General features: G+C 43.4%; 2 pseudogenes; both read right to left on the reverse strand.

Moving 5' to 3' along the window:
• Window positions 1-211: 211 nt before the first annotated feature.
• LOC100947878 lies at window positions 212-649 on the reverse strand (annotated as a pseudogene).
• Window positions 650-16,692: 16,043 nt separating this feature from the next.
• On the reverse strand, window positions 16,693-18,760 carry LOC100948197 (annotated as a pseudogene).
• Window positions 18,761-20,122: the final 1,362 nt, after the last annotated feature.

Consider the following 20,122-nt stretch of genomic DNA (forward strand, 5'->3'; position numbering starts at 1 on the left):
ATTTTCCCTCATATCAATCTAGCTTTGGAGACATTCTACTAGTGACATATGCCCCTTCCCCAAAAAACAATGAAGTGTTCTGTGTGCTAACAACATAGCTTAAAAAAAAAAAAATAAAACAGAATTCTGCATTTTTATAAAACTTGATAAAAAATAGTATTTCAAACTGTACAGTCACCAGAAGTACACAGTTATCAAAAATGCACACACTTCACTTGGCATCCCCAGCACCTTCAGCTTTCTGTGCCTGGTCTGTTTTGGCATCTCCATTTTCTGCAGGATTATTCCCCTCCTTGCCAGCGTCAGCTTTTCCCTTTTTCCCTTTGGGTACCTTCTCTCCCTTCTTTGCAGGGGCCTTTTTAGGCTTGGGCTCTGGCTTTGGAGGAGCAGGTTTAGCAGACAACCTTGCGGATCTTCTCTGTGGTTCGTCCTTTGCCTGGGCTTTACCTCCTTTAGCCTCCCCTTCCGCCTTTCTCTTGGGCAAGGTGGCAAAGGCGGCGGGACTTAGGCGCTGTACACGGGGATGCAGCGACGCGCGAGCTTTGGTCGGTCCCGGGGTCGTTCTCGCCTCCTCTTCTTCACACTGCTCCGACAAGTTCACTCTTGATTTGAAGATGTCGACCCCCATCAGTCTTTCTCCCATGTTCATGCTCCTACTCGGTACAAACACTAAAGATTAATTATCAGATGTTGCATGATGAAGGGGACAATTCTGTCACTCTCTGGCTTTCCCTGCTCTGCAGTCAGCTTTTCCTAATGATATAACTACACCTTTCTATCAATATATTTAATGCTGTGATTTTTAAATCAGATATTTTCTGTATCCATCTTGGACCAATTTTTGTTAAGTGGTGAAGGGTACAGGTCCAGTCTGTCTTTTACATGTGGTTATCCAGTTGTCCTAGCACCATTTGTTGAACAGGGATTCTTTCCCCTGCTGGATGCTTTTGTTTATCAAGGATCACATGACGGTAAGAGACTGGTTTCATCTCTTGACTTTATATTTGGTTCCAAATGCATCTCTATTTTTGTGGCAATATCATTCTGTTTTGATCACTTGTGATTTGTGGACTTGTAATATAGCCTTAAGTCTGGTACAGTGATGCCTCCAGCCTTGTTTTTTTTACTAAAAATTGCCTCAGCTATACAGTTTTTTCTGGTTCTATACAAAATGAACTGTTTCTTTCAAGTTCTTCAAAGTGCATTTTAATGGGGATTGCACTGAATCTGTAGATTGCTTTGGGAAGTAGTATAGACACTTTAACAATGTTTCTTCCCAGTCGGGAGCACGGAATGCTCCCCCATTTGTTAATGTCCTCTATTTCTTAGGGTTTCATAATTCTTTGTAGACAAGGTAGTTGGGTGGCTTTTCAAAAAGCTCAGATGCTCCAATGACTTGTAACGGTCCATAAACCATTCCCCAAACTGAATGCTTTTTGGTTTCTGGCTCCTATCCTTGCCAAATCATGTCCCTTCTATGTCCTTGTGGCCAGTGTTTCCATTGATATGGGATACATTTTCAGATTGCAGTGTTAAGAATAACTTAATAGGATTCTTAGCATAAGTATCACAGGAATGGAAGAAAAAAGTATCCAATGTACACAGCCCTTTTATGAAACTAATTTATAGCTCTCAAATGAAAGGTACAACTTAATTCTAGCCTAAGAATATGGGGGGAATGGAAGGGGAGAAGGGCGGCTGGGTGGTGGGAGGGTGACTGGAAAGATCACCTATATGGTCTGTCTAACAAAGGTACAAGTGAACTTTTCTAGAACTAGAGTATAAATATTTTGACACAATGACTAAGTAAATGACATGAAGTCTATGTTAACCAGCTTGATGAAAATATTTCAAATTGTATATGAAAACACTACACTGTACCCCATGTTTTCATTAATGTATACAGCTATCATTTAATAATAAAAAAAGAATAACTTAATAGCTATTAAATCTAAAAATATACCTTCACAAATAGTGAACTTCATATTGAAGCCAATGGCAGAATGTGAGTAGGTACCCATCTGAGAAGGTATCTGGAAGATTCAAGTCCACCCTATGTCACTGACAGGCATTATAAACTTCAACTGACTGTCACAATCCAATCCTTTCTGTCCCTCCTATGAATGCATTGAACACAGCTAAATTCCTCAGCTAAAAATACACTGGAAGTAGACTTAGTACGTCGTATCTTGCAAGATGTCTGAGCAGTATTTTACACTAGAAGACTGAATGTTTTTTAGATCATAAGTGTGTACATTACTGCAATTATGGGATACAATGTTGCTGACTCTATACAATCTAGAATGTTCACATCAAACTAGTCAACATATTATTTACCTCACTTATTCAATTGTGTTTAGACATTTATCCTCTACTTTTAATTAGATACATATGTTTGCAATACACACAGTAGATGAGGTACAACCAATTACACTCCCTCCACCCATCCCCCCACCTGAGTCCTCTTCTCTCCTTTCTGGGCTATAATTGTGTTTTATCTTTCATATGAAAGTGTGGGTGGTTATATATTAACTTCATAATAGTATTGAGTACATTGGGTATTTTTTTTTCCATTCTTGAGATACTTTACTAAGAATATGATCCAACTCCAGCCATGTGAACATAAAAGAGGTGAAATCTCCATCATTTTGTGGCTGCATAATATTCCATGGCATACATATACCACAGTTTGTTAATTCATTCATGGGTTGATGGGTACTTGGGCTGCTTCCATGACTTGGCAATTATGAACTGGGCTGCAATAAACATTCTTGTGTAAATGTCTTTGTTGTAGAGCGATTTTTGGTCATCTGGATATATACCTAGTAGAGGAATTGCAGGATTGAACGACAGGTCTACTTTTAGTTCCCTAAGTGTTTTCCAAACTTCTTTCCAGAAGGGATGTATTAGTTTGCATTCCCACCAGCAGTAGAAGGCTGAATGTTAATTTCACCTTTTATCTTTGTCTCATAGCACTTCAGTCTTAACCTTGCTGAATCTTTGTTTCAATCTTCCAGCTCAAGAGGTCTAATAGTTTAGCATTATGCCCACTGAATGTCATAATACTCGTTCTCCAGGCTATCTCTGTCTCTCCCTTCAATAGATATGTATTTGGAAACTGCAGCCTACTAAGAAGAAAGCTATTTGGATGGGATATAATCAGGGTGTTAAAACTGTGGCTCTGGAATGTGGGGCAGCCTTCTGCTCAATGGCTTTATCTCTATCCCTGCTTGCCACTAATAGGTCATTAACTTATCTGGGCTATGGATGCGTTCCCATTGCATGTATCAAACCATAAACCCACAGCCACCCTGGCCGATTGCACATATGATGCTGCAGAGGCCTGTCTTGGAGCCAAGTGCTTTATATAACTCCATGGTGGTGGCTCAAACCCACTTGCTTTTCAACAGCTCCACGTGGCACCTTGGCCTGTCTCTCAGTGACAAGCCCAGGACCACCTTCAGGCATTTTCCCAGCCAGCTAATCAAATGGCATCAGTGGGAATGTTTACAGCTTGCTGCCACTTAGGGAGCATTATCAGAGCCCTTCTAATATCAGCCCCCCACCCCTGGCTGATAAAGGAACAGGAGGGGAGTAGGGAGGATGGACAGCCTTGGGAGAGCTGAAGACCAGAAAACAAGATGTCAATCTAATCTGAAAGACCCCCCATAAGGCCCCTCCCAGAAGGCCCCTCCCGGTCTAGGAATTCTTTTCTTGATGACATCTCTAGTGCCAGACAGATGCTTGGCACCTAAAGATATTGGTCCATCCAACACTAAAGCATTTACCTAGTACCAGACACTTCCTATAAGATGCTGATCTCTAACTGTCCATGAACGTGTTGGACTAACAACCAAGCCTCTGTGTGGCCTTGAACAACTTTCTTGGCCACTCTTATCCTCTCTAAACTAGGGATGCTCTCTGAATGTGCATTGAAGACTCAGCAAGGCATGAGAGGCTGAAGATTAGCTTTGATTTTATAACCTACAATTGTCGACCTGGACTTAAAATACCTGAGATTTGCCAGATGCTTCCAGGAATAATGGCATAAAGGTATTAAGGCAAGAAACTGGAAAGCAGATACCTTGAAAGAGTTCTGTTGACTCTTCCAGGCCTATTGCCCTTAAGTATAAACTTTTGGCTCCTACCTATGTCCTTGATCTTTATAACATTCCTAATCAGTCTGATTACTGATTTGACACCGGGAGAACTTTGTGTTTAAAGTAAACATATAACATCTGAGTGTGGTCACAATTTCTAATCCCAGGGAGACCCACGAGGCCCACATCTGGAGTTACAATGCAGCAGTGGTGGGCACTCCAAAAACAGGTAGCCTTGATGTCTTAAACTGAATGTGGTTACCATTGGCTCTCTATATTTGCACAATGTGTAATTCAGGGGTGTTCTAAGGTCTCACATGTATGCATAACTATATAGACTATATACCCTGAAATTGCGGAAGTTGGCAGTCCTCATCCTATACACTCAAGCATGTTCTTGAAATGGTCCCCTGCCCTTCTATGGCTGGAGGACCTCCAGGTACATTCAGCTAATCTGTCTCAACCTCATGAGGCAGGAGGTAGAATCTCCATTTTACAAAGTTCATACAGCCATCCAGTGTAAGAGACTCAAGCTTGAATCTAAAAGTTGTGTTCCTTCTACATGCAGTCTACCTCCGACTCATACCAGTGTCTCTGATCAAGATTAAGTAAGCAGCTGGCAACTGCATGATTCAGGGAAACGGCCTGCTCTTATGGTGGAGACTGAGCAGCACAATGTGGATGGGCTCTGATAACCAGGAAAAGGCTGGGCATGGTTTAGTAAGCTCAGCTGGCTTTCTGCATCCAGCTCATCAAACCTCCACCTAGAGAATAGACTTAGGATCTTCAGGGAGGCATGGGCAAGGGAAAGCAAGTTTGGGGAGGAGTGAAACCACTCTGCTTGGACTTCCCTACTCTGCTTTACAACCACTTTCTCAAGAACCAAGGCTGTCGCCCTATCAGGTTGATCTGCTCACTGTGTCCTTCCTGCAAATGTCAGTCTTGGTTTCTCCCTTTCAGACATGTTATCTCTTAGGGAAGTGTTTACTTCTCCAATAACTTCTGTTGGTCATCGTGTTAATAACCTTCTAATTCCTTTGAGCAGAACTCGAAGAGTCATGTTTAGCTGGAAGTTCCAATGGGATCTCACTTGGGATTTAAATTAAGTTTTGAGGGCGGTGCCTGTGCTCAATGGGTAGGGTGCTGACCCCATATACCAAGGGTGGCGGGTTCAAATCCCAGCCAAACTGCAACAAAAAAATAGCTGGGCATTGTGGTGGGTGCCTGTGGTCCCAGCTGCTTGGGAGGCTGAGGTAAGAGAATCACCTAGGCCCAGGAATTGGAGATTGCTGTGAGCTGTGACACCACAGCACTCTACCAAGGGTAACAAAGTGAGACTCTATCTCTAAAATAAATAAATAAATTAATTGATTAATTAATTAAATTTTGAATGCTCTCAATAAGGTCCTCAAAAATCATTTGAAAATTCAGGTGGATGAGTCTTTGAGGCTGAATGTATAATTTAGATACTTCTTCCTGATCTCGTGGGCTGTTAAACTGAAGACAAATCAGTTATTGCCCAATATTTCCAGATTATTTTGAAGTCTAATTGGACTCACTTCATCCAAGAAATGCTAGTTTTCACTGGTCTTCCATGCCATATGGCACTTAACTGGTTTTACCAAAGGGCACCATAATTATGAAATGCAAATGCCACCTGCTTGAATGACTACTCAGGAAACTGCACACTGGGCCTATGTACTAGGGACAGTTATTACTTCTATAAGTGCATGCCTCTTTGACATTCAACTTGATAAATTAGATGCATTCTAGGTGGCATGAGGCAACTAGGTTAGACTCAAACCATGACTCTCATATAGACTAGAGGAATCAAAATTGTGTAGTGAAGTTCTTGCTACATGTTGCAATGATCTAGGTATGTTAAGACACCTTGTTCGCCACTTAAATTTGCTAAAGTTACATAGGAAGTATGTGTACATTAAAACAAGCTTCTTGCCGCTAAAATGCTATTTCAATGAATCTAAATATGTGGATGTTTGAGTCCTAACCCATTCTCTGGGATGTTAGAAGTGGTGTCAACACTGGCTAACTTGCCTCCACTGTTCACTTTTGACAAGGCTGTTTCCATAATGAAATATGCCTGTTAATTTCTATTTTAGTTTTGACTTCTGTAACTGCTCCTTAAAATCAGTACTAGACATAAACAAATGCTAAAGTGGAGTAGGGAACACAAAAATCCTACTGGAGTTGCCCCTATGCCAGACGTCAGTCCATGGGTTCTCCCCACCCAATTCTGTTGTTTGTCTAAAAACCCAGTGGAGGGGCCTGGAGCCAAGATTACACTGGATGATCCCTGCAAGAAGCTGGCTTTTTTCTAGCTTGACTTCTGTGCCTCTCCATACATGCTGTGACTCCCTCTGAGGCTAAAGACTCCCCACGTTTCTTTAGGGCTGCATAGTATTCCATGGTGTACGTATACCACAATTTATTGATCCATTCGTGGATTGAGACTGGAAAGATCACCTATATATCTGTCTAACAAGGGTACAAGTGAACTTTTCTAGAACTAGAATATAAATGTTTTGACACAATGACTAAGCAAATGACATGAAATCTATGTTAACCAGCTTGATGAAAGTATTTCAAATTGTATATGAAAACACTACACTGTACCCCATGTTTTCATTAATGTATACAGCTATCATTTAATTAAAAAAAAAAGACTTCCCATGTTTGATATTAACTACCTCATCTGCCCTCTCCCATCCCCAAACTCTCATACAACACAGCTAAAAATCCCCATCCAGATGTGGTCCAAGTCACTGGGGTTGTAGATTTAGCAAATAAAAATCCAGAGCTTTTGATTAGACTTGAGTTTCAGGTATTGCTACTAGAACTATGTCAAATGTTGAATGGGATGCTGTATTAACAGAAGTGCATACAGAGAAAGTGAACACCAGAATATGCTAAGATAGTTGAAGTTGGAATTAGATTTTCTGGCAACATTACTGACTTCTGTTAAACTTGAAGTGGAAGGCTTTAAGTTTCTCCTATCTAAACACTATGAAAGACTTCTGGGTAGACCTAAGGATGATTTAAAACTTAAGTCTTAGTATAATTAGAAACTGAAGAATGAGTAGAATGAGACCACAGCTGTCAATGTGAATAATCCTAGTTTTAATAACCACACTATTATACCTGTGCATTCAAATAACCACATACCAAGGAGGGTGAGTCAGCTCTGGTGTGCTCCAGTAGGGGCTTGATGTTGGTAAACCTCTGCGGGTGACTGCCTGGTCCAAATACACTTCGTTTCTTCCTTTCTCTGAGCCGAAAAGTGCTCTGTATCAGGCTTTATTCTGCAGCCTTCATTAGGGCATCATGAAGTTTACATGTTCTTCTGACATGTGTTCTCATTCTTAACCTTTAAGGAATCCTAGAGAAAGAGGTACCTGAAGTTAGACTTGAAGGGTAGTGTTGGCAGCTAATACCCGGAGGCTGAAGGCCATAAGAAGTTAGTCTTGTAATTTGACTTCTGTCTACATCTAGCAACCAACAAATGTTCAGTATCCAAATGAAAAGGGTAATAGCAAAGTCAGCCAAAACTTGACTATGTAAATGTCCTGTTTCTGTTTAGTCTTAGAGAATAGTTACAAAGAGGCAGCGAATCCATCAGAAGCCACTTTGCCTGCTCACAGTTAATAGACCACCTGACAAACTGAGAAAGACAAGTCACCTTTCCCCCAAATGCATATTGTGACTGCAAAGACCCAACAAGCCTGAATTGAGGGATGTTTTACAAAATAACCAACCGCACCAGCTCCAAAAGGGTGGGTTACAAAAGACACGATGACTAAATGAACATGGCATCCTGGGTTAGGTTCTGGAACCAAAAGAGAAGTAGCAATTCTTAAGTTCTATAGTTAACATTGTACCAGAGTTAGCCTCTCAGTGCTGATGGTGGTGGGCCTGTTGGCTGCTAAAGGGAAGCCAGCCAGGCACAGGGCACGCAAGAGCCATATTCTCTTGACTCCTATGTGTTAGTGTTAACTCTCTATCTCTTGCTAAAGACTGAGATTAAGGACTCAAAGAGACCCCCTAACTTGGGCCTGTCTGTCCTCAGGTGAGTCCTGATAGCAGGATTCTCAGCAGAATGTCCAGCCCAGTCCTTCCTTTGTTTCTAGAGGCCTAGCAAATGATCATGAGGAAAGAGCACCTTGGTGGACTGGCCATCTTGGTGTCAGTGCAGACTCCCTGGAACTAAGGGGCAGGGAGTATAGACGTGAATGCAACTGACCATTCTCTCTTGTTGCCCCTGCCGGGGTGGAGGGTACAGAGACTAACCCTGGGTGAGAGCCTGTGAGGGCAACCTTAAGTGGGAAGCACTTTAAGACCACACAAGTGACATCTGACATCGATCAATCATTAGTTCCTGGGGCTTTGTCACAAAGGCAGCAACTAAGGACTACTGCCAGTAGCTTGAGGCTTATGTGCTTGCTACTCAAACATGGGGTATCAAGAAAATCTTCCACAGAGCTTGGGCTGCTGGAAACCGATCCTGTCAGAGGAAATGTCTGAGCTTCCTGGGAGAACCAGTCTTCCAAATGGTGCCCATCCAAAGTGTCAGGCTGCCTCCGCCTCAAATCTTAATACCAAATGTGAAGGGGTCCTGATCTTCAGCTGGTATATCAATGTATTTGATGACACAATAGCAATATTCAGCTGAAAACTGAGTTGGTAATGTTTTTTTTGCCTTTGAGCAAGTGAGATAACAGAGAAAAGCACTTTCAGCAAGAGTGACTGTGGTGGTGGGGGGGGGGGGCAGGGAATGCCTTCATGCCCCAAGTTCAGAATGCTAAACTGGTGCATGACCTCACCTTTTCAGCTAATGGTCCAAACACAAAACTCAACCTAACCCACTGTGGGACTTGGACTTAAGGCAGAGAAAAGGAGTTAAGAGATGCTGATGGGTTGGGCCATGTCCTCTGGAGTCCAGTGAAAGCCTTCCACATTCCTTGGACAGCTTGTCTTAATTCTAACTGTAGCTTTTATGCTGTCCCTAACGGGACAACCTCCTGCAGTTTCACATGTCCGATGTTTCCAGCTCTTTCTCATGCTGAATTTGAGTTGAGTAGGCCCGTGTTTCCCAACCTGTTTCCATTTGTTCTCAACTGGGAACCTGATGAGATATTCCGAGGGTCTATTGGTCTAGCTCCTGGTACAGACTAGACTGTTAATGGCTTTTTAAAGTTTCTCTCCTTTGAAACATAACCTTAGGCTGGGATGAGGTGTTGCTGATCTTATAGACAGGAAACATGTTCAGGAGCTGAGCTCTTCCAGAGTCATGTCAGAACTGTCTATCAGATCTCTGGACTTTTAGCTATTTATCTGTGCACAGCCCTAAGTTTAACCAACTTAGTATCAACTTTGTACAGGCTGAGTTCTTTCTAGGAATCAGTAATTGTTCTAGCAAGCTCCTTGAGCGATGTTCCCAAATATTGTTTTCTTTTTTTTTTTTTTAATTGAATGGTAACTGTGTATATTAATGCACTTCTGGGGTACAGTGTGGTGTTTTCACACACAATCCGAAACACTTCCATCAAGCTGGTTAACATAGCCTTCATGTCATTTTCTTAGTTATTGTGTTAAAACGTTCATATTCTACTCATAGAAAGATTCACTTGTACCCTTGTAAGATAAATCACAGAAGTGAACCCTCAAATCCCCCTCCTTCCACCCATTCCCCCCTCCACCCATTCCACCCTCCTTTCTCCCTCCCCAAATATTGTTTTCTTAAAGCCAAAGAAACTCATGCCTCATGCCTTATATTAGTCATGGAAGGGTAAGTTAATCTGACACTACTGGCCTACTGCAGGAGTTTGGAAATGGAGAGAGAAATGGCCAAATACAATACATTAATGCAGAAGAATATATGTTCTTGCCACTCTTGGAAGCCAGGGATTCAAAGTAGGGGTTCAAAGTAAAAGACTTAGGGTAAGTTTAGTGCATGCAAATGGGCCCAGAGAGGCTTTCAAGGACTACAGACTTCGCTCTAAGCTTCCTGTGGCCTAAAACAAAGCATAATCTATGGTGACTACTCCTTGCTTCTGACCAATCTAGAGTCTACAAGATCATGATGCCAAAAGTTGAAGCCCATGTGATAGACCAATAATGGCAGTGACTACCATTATTGCCATGTGACAGCATTGAACCAGTGTCTTGGCATCTTATTTAATTTATGAGCTATAGGCATTAATACTTCCATTTTATAGAGGAAACCAGCTCAAGCTGTGTTCCCAAGAGATTGCAGTAAAGAAGGGCTTCCTGGAAGAACTAGTTCACAGAAGGATACCAATCCAAAGTGCCAAGCTGCCCCAGCCCCAGAGAACTCAGTGACAGGTGTCCTACTCCTCAGCTGATATTTGCCAAAACAGCAATATTCAGAATTAACATTCAACTCCAGGTCTGCTGAACTCTTAAGCCCAAGGTCTTATCCAATGCTGCTTCCTATGTGTTTGACAATTTTTAATACAAGCCAAGACCAAGAATTTCTGTGTATTGTCCCAGGATAAAACTCAAGTGTATATCCTACAGGTCTGGCAAGCAGCAGGGTCCAATATCTAGAACAGTGGACAGAACCTTAGACTTTCAGCAATCCTTGAGTCTTGTGTGCAGGCTTCTGATAAAGTAGAATCTGAGGTTGCAATCCCAAGTCTGAGTCCCGATGTTTGTGGCTGGTATCTTGAGCAGGAATCTTATGTGCTTTTCTAAATCACTTCCACTTAATCTACATGAACTCCAATTCAGAGACAGTCTTACATCAGCATTCTTGAAATAACCATTGTTAAAATCTGAAGCTGCGTGGTTGAAATCCTAACTGCTAAACTGAAGCTACACAGTGGTTTTCTGTTCCATGTGCCTGTTAGTATACACAGTAATAAGGAATAATGATTTTTATATAGCTTATTGATGCATTTCAGTTTCATAGAAGTTAAGATCAATTCTCATGTGCCCATTACCTTGATTCAACGGTCTACATTTTGGCCCCGTTTGCTCAAGGACAGCTTTGAGAATATAAAGCTATGTCCTTCCTCCCCTGCCCCCACAAAAGCAGGACTGATGCTCCTCCTAGATCTGTTAGGACCAAACAAGGATGGATGCAGAGAAGTCAGCATGCTGCCTGTACAAGTGGTAGCTATTGCAACTGAAGCAGACCTCTGGGACTTAGAGAGAAGTAAGGTCTGTTACTAGGCAACAGGTCTCCATCTTCTGAAGCTTCGTTGACTGGGGGTGCTCAGAGCTGGACCAATCCGAGGCTGCCTTGCTGATAGAGCAGAAGCAGCTGCCTCCAGATGGGGATGGGGCTTGTGGAGAGGAAGCAGGGGCAGGGGGCGGCAGCTGTGCACCATTACCCTCAGCAGGTCTGGGTGAGAGCCATCCTAACACTGACCACTTGTCCCTATAGTTTTATTGCTTTAATCCCACCATACTTGCTAAGGCCAGGCCATGATAATATATTAAAGTAATGAGGCATGACAGCCGGGGCCTGCCGAGGTGATTAGAACACACCTAACAGGGTGTGAAGAGGTCCAAAGGTGAGGGCTCTAATCCCTTGGAAATGCCTACAACTGTAAAATAGGAAATGAACAGAGTGCTCAGACCCGGGGGTGGCTGATACCCAATTGCAAGCCCCCACTAGCTTGGGTGAACATATGTCTCTAAAGAGCATGAGAATGAAGGACTCTCCTGGGTTCAGGGGGATGACCAGGTAATAGGGTTTGGTAGCCTATGGCCAGTATTAGATGCTCAATTACAGACTAAGACTTAAATGCTTGGTTGAACTGCCTAGTATCTACAAGAAAGTTTCTCAAGCTGACAAATGCATGCATATAGTAAAACCCAAAACCTGTTATGACTTAGGCTGGACTATTAAAGTATCTGATAATTTCAGAATATATCCTGTGTGAACAATAGCAAGCTACAACTTCCTTCTCTGCCTTAGTTTATCCCTTGGTGATCATTCCACAAGGATGTATGTTAGATGTCCTTGACTTTCTTCAAGCCAAATCATTTGGACTTCCAAAACAAGGGATTAAATTATGGTCATCTAGCCTGTGACTTCTTGGTCAAGCATTGTCTGGTTCATTCTAGAACAGAGGGTAGGGGGAATAGACTTAAAGAGCTTGAACCAGAAAGACTTAGTATAGAGGGTTCAAGTTTCATAGTCAGAAACTTGCTAAAGCAGATCCCACATCTACAACTATGGCCAGAAAAAATGTAGGTGGAGGTAGAAGGCTAGGGTAGGTGTCAACTTAATGCACTAGTCTCAAATTCCTAACAGCAAGGATGTATGCATACTAAGGCCATCAAACATAGGCTTCAGGCAGGCCTATTTATCAGCACCCCTGAGAACCCAGACATGAAGCATGACCTGTGGGAGGTGCCCTCCAGGTTATCACTCTGCAAAAGTTGACTCAATGCCCAAAAAACAGGGCAGTCTGTCAATGACAAAATTTTGCCTGAATGGAGTGGTTTGGGGCCATATCAGAACTTCTTTGACTAAACAACTAAAATCTCAGTCTCTTCTAGATTCTGGACTTGAGTTCAATTCCTACACTGCTGTGTGGCCTTGAGCAAATGTTTAACCTCTCTGAGTCTCATCTCTAGACATTAGTCCCATGTCCTTGCAGATCCTGATTTAGGTGTTAAGGCAGGATGTGACATGCAGGAGGTCTGAGAGGGAGTGGAGGAGGCTGGGGGAGGCAAAGAACATCAGGTCTGAGAGCAAATCTGACCCTGAGTAAAGAGGCCGGGTGGAAGGACTAAATGTTGGGCAATTGGAGAAAGTCTGGCATTGGGAGGCATTCAAGGGGAGCCCAACTCCAGTGCAGAGGCTCCAGCTCCATAGCAAAGGCTTTCAGATCACAGCTGGGGCTGGCTGTCAGTTGAAAGTGTAGCCCTGGTGAAAAGTAACTGCACCTTCAAAGGATTTAGCTGAAGATAACAGATGTACTATGTGGGGACACACGAGCAGAGTTAGAGTAGCTCATCAGGAATGGGAGCTTTCCCAGTTCAGCAGTAGAGAGCCACTACCACCCCAAAATGCTGACTCCAGCAAAATGTAAGCTAAGAGCTGCCCACCAGGAGCCAGGGACCGTAAGGTCGAGGGCCTTGGGCCTTCCTGAACCGAGGCCTTGTAAACACTGAGAGAACAAACTCTTGGGCTTCATCCTCCCCTATCCTGCCCATTTCCTGCTCAGCTTCCAATGACTGCTAACAAAGGGGGCCACAAATGCGGCCCTGTGCAGGTCACACTACACAGACCGCAGAGACAATTTGGAGGTGCTCAATGGAGAAAAAACAGATGAGGCAACATGACTATCTATTGATTGGTCACTTGTGTCCAGAAGTTTGACCCTAAATTAATCCACCTGAATAGAATGCCTATCTGTAGTTCCCACAAGGAGTGTCGGAGCCCTGAGGACTCAGATCTGGTTTCTTTAAGCAGGCAATTCATCTACTGACTGAGTGTGCTAGCTGACATTTTCATTTGCCAAAGGTAGAGCTGACTTAGTCCATGGACGTGGCTGAACATAAAACCTGTTTAATTATTATGCTTTAGTATCTAACACAGCTCTGCACCCAGGGGTGGGAGGGAGTTGATAACACTATTAAACCGGACTCAGGGATGTTCTTTGATTCAGCCCTAAGTGTGTTCCTCAAAATATGAATATAAGCAGTATTGTAAGTCTTATCAACACTTTTATGACATCTGAGTCTTAGGACGATTGCTTCCTGATCTTAGGAATGTAACACTTTACTAAACCACCACTAAAGATGGAAGTCCTGGAGTTAGCTCTTGTGGAGAACTTGCAATATTCCCAGCATCACTGAAGGGAAGCTGCCTTTGCAACAGTTCTCTAAGCATTATTCTCCCCAATTGTATGACTTCTCATAAAGCTGTTTTCTATAGACACTGTTAATGTGAGTCTTAAGATCTTTTGATCTAAGACCCCAACTAATTTCACTTTGCCTTTTAGGACTTACATGCTTTGGATAACTTATTACCTTCTGGACTTGTCTCATATCCACCTTCCAAAATTACAAGGATAACAATGACGGTCTTCACACAGTTCCTGGTGTACTAGTACTCATCTGGGGTACTTTGATGAAGCACCTCTTACTTTCCTGCCTTCAGAGTTTAGTCTACTGGAGAGATCAGTGTATCATATCCTCCCAGTAAATGCTATGGGAACTTCCAGAATATCTTCCTGCCCTCCCCTCCCCCCAAACTTGATGCTGGTACAGCAAAAGCTTCCTAGAATAAATGATGTCAAAGTAAGACTTGCAGAGGGGTATGATTTGGACTTGAGAGAAGGAAGTGTTTGAGGGGGAAGTCTGAGCCCACTGGAAGCTGAACAGGTCACCGCACTCCAAATGACTTCATAAGCCTTTAGAAGTATCACTGGAAAGAAGAATGAGCTTCAGGATGAGACTGTCTCCTTCCCCACCTCAACCCATGCAGGAATAGGAAGATAAAGCGAGGTGTGCCATCATCCTTGCTCTCTCTGTAGCCTCGGGGTGAAAGGATGCCTACGAGTCAGGTGTTCCTGCATCCCTCCCCCAACACTAGCATGTGGGCTCCCAGCACTTCCTGCTGTGGCTTATGAGCAGCTCAGCAGAGGTCAACCAGACTTCCTGTCTGTTTTGCATTTCTCCCCCTTTCATCAGCAACTCCAAATGAGCAGATGGCAAAACCTCGCCAAGCGCATCAGCCCTAGGACTCTGTTCTCCTGGGTTTGCCGGTGCTGCTTAGAACTGGTGCCTGAGGTGAATGAACATGTGTCGTCCCTGACAGCCATCCACAGGAAACGCATTCATTTCCAACCTGTTGGCAAGGCACTGACAGTGCAGAGAGTCACAGCTGTGGGTGCAGAAAGGCTGCAGGGGAGAAACAATTTCCCAGCCCCAAGCTGCTGCGGAAGGAGAAATTGAACACTTGCTTGTAATTTCCCCCTTAGGTCTGTCAGGGACTAATCTAAGTAGGCACTTGGGCTATAAAAGGGCAGGAACAGTGGGAGCCCGGGACTCTGTCCAGTGGCCACATTCAAGCCCAACCCCTAATGCCAGCACCACTGTGGTTTTATTTCTATAGATACCAAAGCCTTGCTAATGCCCTCTTAAAAACCAATTCCTCCAAGAAAGCATTTTTAACTTAATACTGGCTTCGAATCTCGTGTGACCTTGAACAAGGTATTAACAGTTTCAAATTTCAATCTCTTACTATTGTAGAGATTAAAATGAGGATATATGAACAGGACACAAAGCAGGCCTGGTGTGTCACCTGACCTGTGTAGATATTTCTGCTTTTATTTGGAGCTCACACTGCCTCTTTCTGGAACTTAGAGAATATCAGAGGAAAGTGTCATGACAGCCTTCTGCTTGAATACCTGACAGAGACCTAGGTGTGCACATGTGCTTGCTTAGGGGGGAGCAAGATTATATCTTAGTGACAAAATGAGCAGACTCAAGTTCAGACGAAGGGTTGATAGTCTCACGGTGATTCTGGGGAAGTTATTTTTATGACATGAGAGCCTTCAGTGTGATGTCTGAGCTGTTACAACCTGAGCTTTGCCCTGGAGCTCAGACCAGCACTTCAGGTGAACCAGGAATTCTTGTAGCTCAACTTCTTCTTTTTTAAAATATATATTTACAAATTTTATTTTCTATCCCAAAAATACATATAAATGAAAACCTCTTCAAATGCAGGGAGGCCTTTGCCTAACACTGTCATATGAAAACCAGTATCAGCTCTTTTAACAGACAATTTATATATGTACATACATACACACTGTGTGTAAGTAGTTCATACTTTTCTACTCACACATATTCCTCTAGAAAAGTAGGAAACTGGGGAATTCCCTGCTTTCCAGCCTTGGGAAGATAAATACAACCTCTCTGAACAATTTTTTAAAGATAAAGCCGTGTAGAAATATGTAAATAGAACAACTTCCTTTAAATATATACATGTGGCTCAGTGCCTGTGGCTCAAGCTGCTAAGGTGCCAGCCACATACACCTAAGGTGGCGGGTTCAAATCCAGCCTGGGCCCGCCAAATGACAATGATGGCTGCAACCAAAAAATGGCCAGGCATAGTGGCAAGTACCTGTGGTCCCAGCTACTTGGGAGGCTGAGGCAGTAGACTCACTTGAGCCCAGGAGTTGGAGGTTGCTGTGAGCTGCGATGCCACGGCACTCTACCCAGGGGGACAGCTCGAGGCTCTGTCTCAAAATAAATAAGTAAATAAATATATACATGTGCCACTAGAATAACATAAGGACCCTGCCACATAAGTGACAGGCTATTTCTCAAAGAAAAAAAGGAGATACCAATTTTGACCATATTAACTATTCAGTTTTTTGTTTTTATTCGGATGTTATGTGTATGCTCTATGGAGAAATCTGAAATTCTCTCATGGAGAATAGATCCACACCCATTTCAGTCCCTTGTGACATTAAATATGTACTCCTTGGTGGTAGCCATGATCCTTCTGTCCAGAACAGTCTGCGCTCTGGGAATCAAAGCCTTCCAAGAAGGAAAAGATGTCTCAATAATCCAGGTTCTTAGTTTACTAGCTGTCAGACACTTCCTCTTCCTCTTCATCATCCTCATCTTCTTTTCTGTCAATTTCAGAAGTGTCTGATCAGACTCATGGAGCAAGACACATTCTCTGCTATTGAACCTAAACTTGAGTACATCCTTTTTTTTAAGTTATAATATCTCTATGGCTCAATACATTTGTTGTTTAAGACAGTTCCATTGCCTGAGCTAAGGTCAATGATGTAAGGCTTCACTCTTTGACCAACTGTGCCATCAGCTCAAATATATTCCACAAGCCAATACTGAAAGACTGCATGCTGCTTTGAACAAGACGGATGATCAATTGGAATGTCCGCAATGCGGTGGTGTCAACCTAGGAGGTACACACTTTGTCAATGTACATACATGACTGGAAGTACCTCATCATTTTTAAATAGGTAGAGATGCCACCATTTTGGGGGTATAGGTGCTTCTGGGGCCTCACTATATTTAATAACTATAACTTGGAAGGTGTTGGTGTCCTCAAGAAGGGCCCCAGAGAGTTCAAAACTTGGTTTTTCTTTAACAAACACCCCTTTTTCTTTGCTGTTGCCACCAAGCAGAGGAACCACCTCCTGAAACTCATTACCACTGCCACTAACTTCACTCTTCTGGCAATGCTCCTGGCATCTGGCATTATAAAACTCCTGCTCTTCTTCTTGAGCCTGAAGTGAAAAGACAGCAGTGACTCCATTTTGTAGATAAAAGAGAACAAAGGACTAAGGAAAAGAAGAAGGGAAGGGGGGTCAAGGGCCACAGGAAATTCCACAACAAGCACAAGCCAAAAACCAAGTAAACAGCCCAGGTGGCAACAACCAATCAGAGAATCACACATTACTCTCCCCTGTGGAGACCCCCGACCACAGAAGGGCAATCGAACTATTAGAATCCCCAAGCCTCCCCAATGACCAATAGGTGACCACACACAGGCTTCTTCCCCAGCATTTTATTGCAACCCAAGTACCTCATGAAGAAATATATAAGAACTTCCCTGGCCATTGTTTTGGGGTCACTCCTTTGCGACCACACTGATAGTGGGAGTGACCTGAGCATATGCCTGAAAGAAATAAAGACACTCCTTGGTTTTCCATGTGTGCATGGTCTCTCAGTGGTGCTTTCAGTCCCAACCTTTGGAGATCCCATGGAGATATGCGCCTCTGAGACCCCATCCCACACAGAGTGATCCAGAAGCTGGCTGGTGAGTTTGCTGTGAATGGATATACGTGTCTGTGTGTGCTATTCTGTTCCTGTATTGGCCCCTGGTAATTGTTTAGTTGGAGACGTAGGAGGATGCACTGATTAAAGGGGTTCTGACTGTGGGCCATGAGAGACATCTCTTGCCTATCTGGTTGTTTGGTTCTGGTTCTGCCTGAGAGATGGTTTTGAATCCCCACAAAGCCTTGTTCTAGTTCTGCCTGAGTGGTGGTTTTGAATCCCCACAAAGCCTGGTTCTGGTTCTGCCTGAGTGGTGGTTTCATATCACCACTAGGCCTGGTTTATGTGTCAGGGAGGTCAGCACCGTCAGTCTGGTTTATCTGTGTGGTTTATGGAATGGGGAAGCTGGCACCATCCGTCTGGTTTGCCTGTGTAAGTGATGGGACCAGGGAGGCCAGCACCATCTGGCTGGTTTATCTGTGTAGGTAGTGTTTATTCTGGTTTAATGTTTAGTGTAAATACTTTCTCACCTTTGTTTAAATTGTACTTTTAAGTGTCTTTGTCAGTGCCTTGTGCTGGCTGGTTTATCTGTGAAGGTGGAGTTTATTTCAGTTTAACGTGAATGCCTTCTCACCTTTGTTTAAATTGTAACTTCAAGTGTTTTTGTCAGTGCCTTGTAGAAGATTGGTCTCAACCTGGAACAAGTGCCCCTGAAGACATTTGTGAGTGGGTTGCAACCTATTTCTCCAAGGAACCCTCCAGGAATTTTCTCCTTTTGAAGTCACCTTACTAACATTCTTGTTTCTATGTGTCCTGTACCCTTCACCACGTGGTGCAAACTTGGCTTGGCACTCATTGTCCTCTTCATCTTTGTTATCGGTGTTGGGCTTGGTAGCGCAGCCCATGCAGATTGGTCCATCTGGGAACGCGTGGCTATAGCTTGTCTCTACTACTTCTTAGCAGTTTTGTTTGCATTTCTAATCTTCTTTAAAAAAAAATGGGACAGGCCCAGACTACCCCTTTGAGCCTCTTCCTTGAACATTTCCAAGATGTCCAGGAGAGGGCAGCTAGCTTAGGGCTAGTAGTTAAAAAAAAACAGTTACACATTCTCTGCTGGAACGAATGGCCAAACTTTAAAGTCAGGTTGCCGGAGGAAGGAACTTTAGACCTTCTCACAATTTACAGAGTTAAAGATGTAATATATGGGAAACCTGGGCACTCTGATCAGGTCCCCTACATCACCACATGGCAGGTCTTAGTAGAATGACCCACTCCATTGTTGAAATACTTCATTTCCCTTAACCCAACTATTCTTGCCCTCAAGAGCCAGAGACCCCAAAAACCATCAGCTCCCCCGGGCCAATCCCTCCACCCAGTCTCAACACATACCACTGACCTGCAGGTAGAAAACCTCCTTTTTACACCTCTTCCCTACCAACTGCCCAGGGGGGTGGGGGAGAATTAAGCAGACCCCACGGTACCTGTAGCTGGGGGGGCGGGGCTCACCACCGGGGGAGAACCCAGAGAGAGATAGCACATAGAATAGTCCTGAACCAGACTCCATGGCCCTCCCTTTGAGAGCTATAGGACCCCCAGATGTCTAGGGATGTCAGAATGTTATTTACTGGCTATTCTCCACAAGTGACCTCTATAACTAGAAAATGCAGACACCTCCCTTCTCAAAAAAGCCCAGTGACCTGATTAATCTACTAGATTCCATTTTGTTCACACACCAGCCCACATGGGATGACTGTAACCAATTCCTTCAGATCCTTTTTACTACGGAGGAGAGAGAAAGAATCCTGGCAGAAGCCCAGGAGCTGGTCCTGGGAGATGATAGGAACCCTACCTTAAATCTGGAAAGAGTCGCTGAAGGATTTCCCCTGATGTGACCAGACTGGAATTATAATTCCCCTGAAGATAAGGAGAGAATCAAAGTCTACCACCAGGTTCTCATGGGAGATCTCTGGGCAGCTGCCTGGAAGTCTACAAATTTAGCCAAAGTCAGTCAGGTAAAACAAGGTAAGGATGAAGTGCCTGGGGCCTTTTAAAACGCCTCTTGGAGGCATACCGTACTTACACCCCCATGGATCCAGAAGACCCTATTAACCACTCTGCATTAATCATGGCCTTTGTCATTCAGGCAGCGCCCAACATTTGTCAGAAGCTGCAACAAGACTGAAACTGGACCCACACCTTTCACCATTAACTAAGTTAGACTCTCACTGGATTAAAGACTTAAACTTAAGACATGAAACCATAAAAAT

Source organism: Otolemur garnettii, unplaced genomic scaffold, assembly GCF_000181295.1.
Source record: "Otolemur garnettii isolate 467f Iridium unplaced genomic scaffold, OtoGar3 scaffold00038, whole genome shotgun sequence".
NCBI classification, from domain to species: Eukaryota; Metazoa; Chordata; class Mammalia; order Primates; family Galagidae; genus Otolemur; species Otolemur garnettii.